Genomic DNA, 13,345 nt, shown 5'->3' on the forward strand with positions numbered 1-13,345 from the left:
TATGCTCCTTCTTGGTACATAGTCCTTACATAGCCTGGAGGTGTTTTGGCTCATTGCACTGTTGTAACACAAATGATGGTCTCACTAAGTGTAATCCAGATGGGATGGAATGTCAATGTAGAATACTATGTTAGTCATGTCTGGTAAATGTACCTTGCATTTGGAATAAATCACCAGTGCTGTCATCATCAAAGTAACTCTACACCATCACACCTCCACCTCCATGCTTCACAGTCGGCATCACACATGTAGAAACCATCTGTTCACTTTTTCCACATCTGAAAAAGACATGAAGGTTCATACAAAAAGCTCACATTTTGACTCATCCAATCACAGTATACATTTTCACATATCTAATGTCCAGTGTTTATATCGCAAGACCCAAACAAGTCTCCCCTTCTTGTTCACGTTTCTCAGTAGTGGCTTCTTGGCAGCAATTTGACTATAAGGACCTACTTCTCACAGCCTCTTCTTTTTAGGGGAAGAGTCAGATGGTTGAATAACTCAGACGAGGATCGCAACACAATGCTCGGACTGGCTGGCGACTCTCCTGACTTGAGAGTGACAGATACATACAAATACCTACTGTCACACTCAAGTCAGCAGAGCCATCTACCAGTCCAAGCATTGCATTGCCATGCTGCTCCACGTGATACAGCTGTGTAATTCTTTCCTTGCAGTTCATTTTGACAAACAAGATGGCTATACATCATTTATGAGAGCTGTTATCTGAGGAGCTGGCAATTTGTTTTCTCTGAGGCTATAACGCTGATGAACTTATCCTCTGCAGCATAGGTAATTTTTGGTCTTCCTTTTTTGGGGCACTCTTCATAAGATACAGTTTCATCATAGCGATCGATGTTTTAATGAATGCACTTGAGGATACTTCAAGATTCTAGAAATTTTCTGTATTGACTGAACTTCTTGAAAGTTACATAAATAGTGGACTGTCGTTTCTCTATACCTAGTTGAGTGTTTTTTATCATAATTTGGTTTAGAACAGTTGTGGAATAGTCTCAACCCTGTATAGAACTGGGTTTTGACACGGCTGCTGCAAAATACATCTTATTGTCACAAACACTATCTGAAGGCCGGTGATTCAGCAAACGAACTTTTGATGAGGCCCGCTTGCTCATTGGAAGCTATTCCAGGTGACTACCTAATGATGCTAATAATGCTTGAGTAAGTGCCAAGGGTGTACAATGCTGTCATCAGAGTTAAAGGTGGTTATAAAGTCTTTGGTTTAAGACTAGTCAATTGGAGGGAAAATTTGCACCATTATTACCAGGGAGCATAACTTTATAATGGAGGGACAAAGAAAAAAAGGAAAACTTATCCAAAATCAGTAAAAGATCAAAAATTGGAGGAGCTACTCAGCTTGAATTTAAAAATCCAGTATAAGTTCCCCGTTAAGTAAAAAAATGGAAAAATGTTAATAGAGATTTGGAAGCACCAATGACCACACTGTTCACTCTTCTAAATATGACATCCATAGAATATACCATAAAGAAACAATTTGAGAACAATTTTAAAGTTCAAACTGTTGTAGTTCTAACAGGACTGCTTTTTGCCAGCACTTGATATAATAGGTAATCTATTCTATTTTCTATGCCCACAAGCAAAAGAAAAATATAACCTGCCTATCTCTAAATACGCTACTGCAAGATTATGTGAATAAAGGGTACAATGTAATATTCTTCCTTTTTCATCAATAATCTAAGTTCATGGTTGATTAATTGCAGGCAGGGCTGCTACCAGGAATGTCAGGGCCCCATACTGGCAACATTTTTTCGGTCCCCTTGATACCCTGCCCAGGCTCCACCCCAGCTCCGCCTCCACCCCTCAAACGTTCCACAGTCCCACCACCCACTCCTTCAAAAACTCCACTTCTGCACCATGTCCTCACCAATCACACAGTAAGGCTATGTGCAAACGTTCAGGATTTCTTGCAGAAAATTCCTGAGAAAAACCTGAAATTTTCTGCAAGAAATCTGCATGCGTTTTTTGCGCATTTTTGCCACGGTTTTGCCGCGTTTTTGCCATGTTTTTTGTGCGTTTTTGATGCGTTTTTGTCCGGACATTTCCCAATGCATTTTATAGTGGGAAATCCGCAAAAAATACGCAAAATTAATGAACATGCTGCATTTTTTACCGCGATGCGTTTTTTTCGCGGAAAAAAACGCATCATGTGCACAAAACATGCGGAATTCATTCTAAATGATGTGATGCTTATTGTATGCTATTTTTTTGTGGTTTTATAGCGTTTTTATCGTGAAAAAAACGCGAAAAAAAACGTGAAAAATCAGCAACGTGTGCACACAGCCTAACAGTTCCCATCAAACACCAGATCACATACATAACCAGCAGCTTTAGTTTTGGCCAAAAGATTTTTTAAGCTGTCACTATGACAAAGAGACTCGTTTGGAAGGGTCCTATTCTACTCTAACCTATTAAACATTGTTTTTAAATATCCAATGTTACTTTTAGGTATGTTTTTATTTATTTTCTTTAAGGAAATATGGCACATCCATTTTTTTTAAATGACAAATAATATCACATACAAGGGATAAATACCATCACACCATGACCAGACCACATATTCCAACCACATAGTGGGATCACCAGTGACATTATAGACAGTAGCTCTCTATATAGTATCAGTGTACAGGTAGAACAGTAATCACCAGTGACATTATACACAGGAGCACTGTATATAGTGTACAGGTAATACAGTGATCACCAGTGACATTATACACAGGAGCTCTGTATATAGTATCAGTGTACAGGTAATACAGAGATCACTGGTGACATTTTACACAGAAGCTCTGCATATATTGTATAGTGTACAGGTAATTTAGGGATCACCAGTGACATTATACACAGGAGCTCTGTATATAGTATATAGTGTACAGGTAATACAGTGATCACCAGTGACATTATACGCAGGAGCTCTGTATATTGGGTCAGAGTACAGGTAATAAGGGGATCACTGTTGACATTTTACGCAGAAGCTTTGCATATATTGTATAGTGTACAGGTTATACAGGGATCACCAGTGACATTATACACAGGAACTCTGTATATATTGTCAGTGTACAGGTAAATACAATTATCACCAGTGACATTATACACAGGAGCTCTGTATATAGTATCAGTGTACAGGTAATACAGAGATCACTGGTGACATTTTACGCAGAAGCTTTGCATATATTGTATAGTGTACAGGTTATACAGGGATCACCAGTGACATTATACACAGGAACTCTGTATATATTGTCAGTGTACGGGTAAATACAATTATCACCAGTGACATTATACACAGGAGCTCTGTATATAGTGTCAGTGTACAGTTAATACAGTGATCACCAGTGCCATTATACACGGGAGCTTTGTATATAGTGTCATTGTACAAGTAATACAATGATAACCAGTGACATTATACATAGGAGCTCTGTATATAGTGTCAGTGTACAGGTAATACAGTGATCACCAGTGAAATTATACACAGGAGCTCTGTGTATAGTATCAGTGTACAGAACAAAAGAAATCTGTATATAGCGTGAGTGTACACATAATACAGTGATCACCAGTGACATTATACACAGGAGCTCTGTACACAGCATGCAGTGTATAGGGTCAGTGTGCACGTAACACACTGACTCACCGGTGACATCTCTAGTTGAAGTCCTGTATATTCGCTTTTCTTTTTCACCCAGCATAGACCGGCTTCACTTCTTCTAGCCAGGACTCGCCTCTGCTGGAAATACCACACAGTTATCTAAAGCACCACTTCCAGAGCACATTCCCCACTTTGTCCCCAACTTTTACACTACGCAGTTGAATACAGATGTGCACCCACCATTAATATATAAATAGTTATTATGCAACCCACCATTCCAAATATAAATTGTTATCCACCACTGCACCCCCACTAACTATAAATAGCCGCTTTCCTCATCAAATACATATACAAATTAATTAGAACCTGTACTCTCTTTTCCACAATTCAATGCCAGTCACACTCCTGCATCGTTATATTTACATGCCCCTTCCCCTGAATTCATTATTCACCCAAAGCCCATTTAATTAATTTTATTTAAAAAAAAAAAGGTTTTCATACTTACATCTCACAATCCCCTGCAGCTCGCTCCACCTTTGGCGAGTGGCGCACGTATATGCCGGCGGGTACACAATAGTGTCATGTACGCACCATTACCCAAGTGCCACAAAAGAGGAGGAACTCCACATCACCAGGAAGGTGCCCTGCACCAGATAGGCAGCGCCCCAAAGCATGATACTTTACCATATCCTAGGGCCCGGAGAGCAGAAGTACAGAGGGGGGGAAGACTCTTGCTCGGGCCGGGCAGCCCCTCAGTACTTCTGTTTACTGGACCCCATACAGCAGTAAGGGCAGTAATGCCCTGATGGCAGGCCTGATTCCAGGCAGCCAGCTCTTCTGTATAATTTGTATGATAATGATTTGTTCATTTGTAGAAGAGTCAGGGTGGGAGTGATCAACCATTTTTTTTCTTCGATGAAAAGTCTGTATTGGCGTAATTCTGTATATGCATAGACTGAGCCAACCTGAAGCAAAGCAGACCTCCAAATAGTGCTACTCTAGACCGTATATACACAGACAGGATCATAATGCTTTACTCGCTGTCAGCAGATATACTGACAATTTCTACGGTTAATTAAAGATCCCTTAGTCTGTGAAAACCGTTAGTGCTGCTTCAAGTTGCCCATTTAATGGATCATGAGAAGTGAGTTAAATGTGATAACTTAATATATATACTGTATATACTGAAATTGTTGAGCTACCTAAAAACAGTCTTTCTGTTGTGCAGAAGAAAAAGAAGAAGAATATTTCAGAATCATATCCCAAGCAGACAGGGACTAGTCAGAAAGGCTCACAATCCTTCTCCCTATTGTGACAAATTATTTAACCTTCAGCCCACCAAAGGAAATTATTCTGAGTGCCCATTGTCCATATACAAAGAACACATGCACTTCAACTGTTACGTACCTGTCTCATCTTAAGGCCCAAGCTATGCTCTCTTCCTTGCAGCTGCTGTCCTCCATGTCAGGTCTTAAAAGTGGCCCAGTGCTTGCTTTCCTTAGTGGCGTCATCTTTTAAGACCTAATTAGACAAACCATTGTATCTGAGTATTGATGCTGTAACATGTTTAGTTGCTGTATGGAGATTGCCAGTATCCAGTTTTTTCTTCTGTTGCCATCATCTCCTCAGACTTCTGTGATTTCCATCATTCGCACCTGCTGCTTGTTAACATATCATTTGCTGTAAGCATCACAAACTGTTCACATTATTTTTACATATGCTGCTGGTTTACCTATTGTTTGCTGCAATCATCATCAACTGTCATTATAGACTGTTCTCCCTATGTTACATTCTGCTGTGGATTGTATAATCTGCATCTTCTTCAATTAACCGATTTTTGCTGCAAGCATCACAAACTGTTATTGGAGTCTGCTTACATTAAATTGCTATCTGTGGCGAACTTTGCTACTTACATCTGTGAGCTGCCATTTTTATTTATTTTGGCCATCCTGGTTCTGTGTCTTCTTACGTTTCCTGCCTTGGTTGTTTGGCTATTGTCCAGCATAGGCTGTTTTCCAAGTGCTCGTTTTTCCATGTCCTTCCAGCCTGCTATACCAACGCCCTAGGTCCATGCGTCCACTGTATCCTGTGGCTTTGTGTATCTACATCACGAGGTGAGCCAAGCATCTGCTTAAAACTGCATACTAAGTACACCCAGGACATATAATATGAGGTCTAATAGATTGGAAAAGTAATTATATGAAGCCGGCCATTCACTGTAGACAGCCGTTGGACAAACTCGTCTTGAATAACCAATAGCTATTTCTCCTAACTTGAACTAGTAATGATGAAAAACAACATGCCCGACTCTACAAACCAACATCTGCAGTTGGCGAAGAGTCGAGACACCTATAGACACAGAATGGGTGGCCAGTCCCACTGAAATCAGCAGATCTAACCATTACTAATCTAATGGAGATATTGGCAAACACATCCGGTTCCTTGGGTGTCCCTGTCCAGCCCAAGGATAGTGACAGCCAAAGAGCCATTAATCCAAGGTAATAAGAAGCGCTAGGGTGCAGTGCGCACCTGACCTCTGTAGACAGGTAGAGAAGTAGGTCAGGTGTACAAATTATGTCACATACACCTGTCTGACACTATCTGGGGCATGTCCACAGATGCGACAAACAGGCTTCATCTAACTGTATGTCCTCATTGACAAAGTTCATTCAGGGAGAAATTTGCTTGCATATTATCTCCCAGACCTGGAGACGATGACAACACAACAGGTTTTATGAGAGTCTCAAACAATATAGTTGTCATTTCAATTTACACATTACATGTAGTAAGGAGTTTTCTATAGGAACTTTTTTCGCAAAGCGCACTTGTAGACTTTTGTAGACTGTTCGCGAATGTCAGGGCGACTCTCATCTCATTCACCTCCGAGGACATCCAGAATTCAGTTCATTAACCATTGAACACGTTACATCAAATTCATCTCTGACACGATAAATTCTTAGACGCGTTGATGGAGCATTGTCAAATGCCTGTAGCTAAGAGTGGCGAAACTTCTTGACACTTTCAATCTTTTAGTACGGCTTCAGAATGTACTTTCTTTGTTCTTCAATCTGACTCTCTGCCATAGTTCTCAACAAGTGTAGCTTAAAAAAAGAAATTATAAAGAATAAAAACTGACAATATAATAAATATTAAGTAATAAATAAAAATAAATAGTAATAATAATAATAATTAATAATAATAACAATAATGACTAGGACAAAATGAGTGTTTTGGTAGTCGCATGGCAGATGAGAGTCAATGTAGAGAAATGTAAAGTTATTATTGGGCTTACCAGGTGAAGTGGATACTCTACTCTAAGCCCAAAGTCCAGGTGGGCACACGAGCCATGGGCATTGGTGCAGCAGACGGGTGAGGCACGTAGAACACAGACAGGAGATGTCCTGGAGACTTCAGACAGGTAGCAGGATTACGGGAAGCTTGAAAAAGACCAGAGATGTCCAGGAGACTGCAGACAGGCAGCAGAGTTACTGGTGCTGACAGACAGGTAGCAGATTTACTAGATGCCACAGACAGGAGGAGACATCCATGAGACAAAGGAAGGGCAGCAAGGATACTGGAAGCCACAGGCAGGCTGGAGATGTCCAGGAGACCGCACACAGGCTGCTCAGATGCTGGTGGAGCGCCCCCACACCGCCGCAGGGCCGAGGGATACCCGGAGCCGGGCCTCTGAGAGTCTCTGTTCAGTTCTGGGGTTGTCACGGTGGCTAGACCCGGTCCGTGGCCCTGTCTGTCAGTGGGGGACGTCCGGTGCAATAAGTGGTGGTGTAACGGTGCAATTGTGAGGTGCAGGTCGCGGTAAATAACGAGGACACCAGGTTGCAGTCTCTTTACCTCTTTACTGAAGATCTCTGAGTCCTCAGTCCAGAATACGGTTTACCAGGCTGCGCAAGTCCGGCCGGTCCAATGGCACCTCCAGAGTTCTCTTCACAGGTGGAGATCTGTGCCTTCCTGCTTGCGCTATGTGTTGTGGTCCTTCCCTGCTGTGCTTACGGAAAGTCCCCACAACTGTTGTGTCTGTTTCTTAAGTTCCCTCACAACTCGACTAGATGATGTTCTGCTAATCCTCCGTCCCTCCCTGAGGTTCGGGTAGGAACGGCACCCGTTTGACGGGTAGGCTCGGAGCTCTTCCGGGACCCTAGAGACGCCCCTCTCCACAAGTTGCCCCCCAAGACTTCATAGGTGATTTGAGTTAGACAGCCCGCCTGAGACTGACTGTCCTGCCGCTGTTTAGAGTATTGCTTGAAGCTGGATATTATGATACTCTCTCGGCGTTCCGGCCACCGGTTGTGCGCCTCAGTAGAATGTTGCCTCGGTCTTACAGCACGACTCCTACTGGTATTCTCCTATCGCTTTGATCTCGTTTCTCACTCAGCACAATCTATATCTCTTCTAATCCCTTCTTGGGCACCGCCGCTACCCGGAGCAGGCACGGTCCCGTTACGTTCGTTCTCGTTGCCAAGCCTCTGTCAGGATCCCACCCCTTACAGAGACCCTACTGGCTCTTCCCCTACAACACCCTCTGCCACAAGGTGTTGCCTGGTTCCAACCCAGTCAGCTTTCTCTCTAACTTCCTGCCTGACCCCCAGTTTTACCAGTCTGTGAGGAGTGGCCTAATGAATAGAACCCTTAGCTCCCCCTGAAGGCCCGGCGGTGAAATGAATTGGTGTCTGTGATACCTGATTAGATGAACTCCTTCAGTGCCATCAGACGCACCATAGCTCCCCATAGTGGCGGAGCCACAGTACTGCAACGACCAGGACTCTGGGGCGCTGCACTGGAAACCGCTGGCAAGTGGGAGACGTCCAAGATACCATGGACAGGCTGCAAAAACGCTGGAAACCGCAAACAGGTGGAAGATGTCCAGGAGGCCACGGACAGGAAGCAGAGTAGGTGGAGTTGCATAGAGTAGCTCAGAGACATGGAAGCATTGAAGTCTTAATACAATGGTGAGCCTTATATAGGCCCAGGAAGAGTTTAGCAGACTACAGTGAGGGACGCAAAGCACGGATGCAGGACACGTGCATAACAGTTATGCACTTGGGTAGTAATAAAATGAGGGCAACATATGTGCCAGCAGAGCTAAACTAGGAGAGTCACTTGTAGAGAAGGATCTGAGTACTTTTAGATCACATCAGCAAGATGTTCTCATGTATTAAAAGAGGCATGAACTTACGGGACAGCGACATAATACTAGTACTTTACAAAGTGTAAGTGTGACCTGTCATATTCAGGGCAGATGTGGGCACCATTTCATAGGACAGATGCCCAATAGCTAGTAAAGGTGCAAAAAAACCCACAAAACTGATAAAGGGCATGAAACATATTGGTTATGAGGAAATATGAAAAAAATTATGTGTATTTAGTCTTGAGAGATGATTACGGTAACTTGTACAAGTACATAAATGGTCCATATAAAAACTATGGTCACAAGCGGTTCTACGTAAAACCCCCTCAAAATACAAGGGGGCACTATTGGTTGGATATATTCCATTCGGTTGGACTTGGCGGCCATTTGTCTTTTTTTAACGTTAACCATATAATTAGGGTGACCAGATTGTGTTAATTGCTGTCGGACCAGTAACTTTTTTGCGCCTTCTATCGAGTTGTGATGCGTATGAAATATCGACAAGTTTTCTCCCAGTGCGGAAACTAATTAACCTGTACAATTTGGGCAAATATTGAATACCTAATATGTAAAATGTGAATGTAAAAAAAAATAAATAAATAACAATTATGTGTCAGCGTCCATAATACACAGCAGGGTGTATGATAAGAGTCAATCGGGTGGGAAATTGTCTGAGGCCGGTGTGCTGTATAACTTAATGACTTGCTTGGATGACTTTCCCTTCACATAGGATGAAAGTGTAATTACTTTGCTTCCTACTCTTCGGAGCGCCATGTCAGGAGACGGGGACAACCGGCAGCTCGGAGGCTGAGGTGTTATGGAAACGAAGGCAGTTGCCACATTACAAGCCCTAGGGGACTACAATAAATACTTAGGAGTGATCCAGACATGACAGACACTACACAGAGCAAACAGGATAGAAGTGCACAGTGGCCCTGACATTTAGATTAATTTACCACTTCCCACCAGGCCTTTATCGTGTGCGGAACACATTGCAATAAACAGCTTGACAAGGAAGGGCAGACGAGATCAACGGGAGTCAACACGGTAAACAGGGTATTGGTGTCGGATCTCGGCTTCTATTACTATATTGGGATGTATATACCTGAATGTGGCCTGGACCCCCTAATAGTAGTGTTGTTTGAAATGTCGAAAAATCATCATCCGCCTTTGTATGTAGGCCTAAAAAATTATTTTTGCAATTTTTGCAACTTTGCCTCTACAGCATGGGAGAAAAAATGAGGTTGGTCGAATACAGGGAATTAAAGGGAATCTGTCACCACTGGAATCTGAAGGAGACCCTGATTCCAATGATGTATTACTTACTGGGCTGCTTGCTGTAGTTTTGATACAATCACTGTTTTATGTGTTGCAGATCTAGCGCTTCTCTGAATACTGAGCTGTGCATAACCCCTCCCACACCTCTGATTGTCAGCTTTCTGCCTATGCACAGTCTACAAAGAAAGCTGGTGGGGGAGTTACAGAAGGACTAGACAGCACATGACACGAAGTGATCTAGTGATAATCTCTTGCTGATAAAACACTGATTCTATTGAAACTACAATAAGTTGCACAGGAAGTGATACATCACCAGAATCAGGGTCACTGTCCTTACATTATGCTGCTTTCAGATTAGATAGCAAACACTTGCTGACAGATTCTTTTTAACTTTTCAAGAACTTGAGTCAATGCCGGTGAAGGGAATTTGACACCAGGTTTTTGCTATGTAATCAGACAACAGCATGATGTAGGGAGAGAGACCCTGATTGCAGTGATGTATCACTTAGATTACTGGGTGCTCCAGTTGTGATACAATCACATTTTTCTCTGCTGCAGATCTAGCAGAGCTCGGAATGCTGAACTGTGTATAATCCCGCCCACACCACTGATTGGCAGATTAAACTGTATATTGTTAGAAAGCTGCCAATCAGTGCTGGGGGCAGAGTTGGACCAGGAAGCACCTGCCACCTAGTCCTGTGGTGATCATTTCCTGCTGATTAAATACTGATTGTATTGAAACAGAAAAACATAGCCTAGTAAGTGACACATTACTGGAATCAGGATCTCAGATGCTACACCATGCTGCTCTCAGATTACATAACAAAAACCTGCTGACATACTACCTTTAAGTACTTTGTTTTTTTTAAGTAAGCTATTAATCATGTATTATATTACCTTTTATAGAAAATTATAGAGCAGTAAATAGAAGCTTGCTTTTAGTTTGCAGATCTCAACGATAAAAGCTTACAATGATTTTGTATGTAAATCATCGCTTCTTATGAAAATGTGTCTTTTATTTCTCTAAAGAGGGGAATCTGCGTTCCACAGTCACAGTAGGCGCAGCCCCTGCCAGGAAGGGAGACGTCTTGTACCTTGAACTGAGCTCTGGAAGCTAAATTAAGACGCTCAATCATAAAATGAAAACATCAGATTTGGTCCACATCTCTGGGGAAGGATTTATTACAAAGACTAGTGTAATTTAGATACAGCGCACAGATACACAGGATGATATACATAACCAAGGTTACCTTTCCTCCATGTCAGCATGACACAGGGAATCCAATTCCAGCAGGGCTGGAGATATTATGCTTTGCTGAGTTCTTCTAGTGCTACAATGATGAATACAGAACGATCGTCCGAAAACACGAATCTCCAAATCTGCCATCGGCGCTCTCAATCCATTATGTGCACTTTCCTTATGTTTCCAGAGCTGCTCGTCTCGACAGAAAAGAGCTTGGAAGTGGAGATTGCTGTGTTCTGAGTGCTGCCGTGTGAGAGAATAAGCAATACAGGAAATCCGTTACCGAAAGAGAGCGAAGACATAAAAACAGACACATATGTGCACACTATTGCACTGTATACAGAATAAATACTACCGAAAGAGAGCGAAGACCTAAAAAACACACACATATGTGCACACTATGGCATTGTATACAGAATAAATACTACCGAAAGAGAGCGAAGACGTAAAAACACAAACATATTTGCACACTATGGCACTGTATACAGAATAAATACTACCGAAAGAGAGCGAAGACATAAAAACACAAACATATGTGCACACTATCGCACTGTATACAGAATAAATACTACCGAAAGGGAGAGAAGATGTAAAAACACACACATATTTGCACTCTATGGCACTGTATACAAAATAAATACTACCGAGAGTGAAGACATAAAACACACACATATGTGCACACTATGGCACTGTATACAGAATAAATACGACCGAAAGGGAGCGAAGACATAAAAAACACACACCTATGTGCACACTATGGCATTATATACAGAATAAATACTACCGAAAGAGAGCGAAGACATAAAAACACACACACATATGTGCACAGAATGGCACTGTATACAGAATAAATACTACCGAAAGAGAGCGAAGACATAAAAACACACATATGTGCACACTATTGCACTGTATACAGAATAAATACTACCGAAAGAGAGCGAAGACATAAAAAACACAAACATATGTGCACACTATTGCACTGTATACAGAATAAATACTACCGAAAGAGAGCGAAGACGTAAAAACACACACATATTTGCACTCTATGGCACTGTATACAAAATAAATACCACCGAGAGTGAAGACATAAAACACACACATATGTGCACACTACGGCACTGTATACAGAATAAATACTACCGAAAGGGAGCGAAGACATAAAAAACATACACCTATGTGCACACTATGGCATTATATACAGAATAAATACTACCGAAAGAGAGCGAAGACAAAAAAACACACACATGTGCACACTATGGCATTATATACAGAATAAATACTACCGAAAGAGAGCGAAGACATAAAAACACACACATATGTGCACAGAATGGCACTGTATACAGAATAAATACTACCGAAAGAGAGCGAAGACATAAAAACACACACATATGTGCACACTATGGCACTGTATACAGAATAAATACTACCGAAAGAGAGCGAAGACATAAAAACACACACATATGTGCACACTATGGCATTGTATACAGAATAAATACTATCTGCTATATGACGATATATATTTGAAATATACGATACTGTGCTGCTCTTATTGTTTACCTGCTTATATCCAGGGCCGTTGTTAGGGGCAGGCAAACTAGGCATTTGCCTAAGGCCCCCACTCCCCCAGATGCCTCCAGCCAGTGGCGTGCCGCTAATAACAGCCAACCATTCGGTCTGCTATAATAATAAATAATAATAATAATAATATGTGACCCGTGAGTTAGGGGGCCCGGTGCCAGTGCCGGCTCTGCATCACACATTCAACTGTATCAGCATCATAGATGAATCAGATGAAATACAGCACCCAAATCAGTACACACATGAAGTTTGCAATGCATTTTATTTGGGGTTTTTTTTGCACAGGAATGGAACATGAAGATAACATATCAATGAATGTTTGGGGTTTTTTTTTTACATTTACCTTGATCTAAAACGTTGTATAAAACTTTAAAAAACAGCGTCACTGTCAGGTGAGGAATAACACTATTGCTGTCCATTATACAGGTCCTTCTCAAAAAATTAGCATATAGTGTTAAATTTCATTATTTACCATAATGTA

This window comes from Ranitomeya variabilis, chromosome 2 (genome assembly GCF_051348905.1).
Source record: "Ranitomeya variabilis isolate aRanVar5 chromosome 2, aRanVar5.hap1, whole genome shotgun sequence".
NCBI lineage: Eukaryota > Metazoa > Chordata > Amphibia > Anura > Dendrobatidae > Ranitomeya > Ranitomeya variabilis.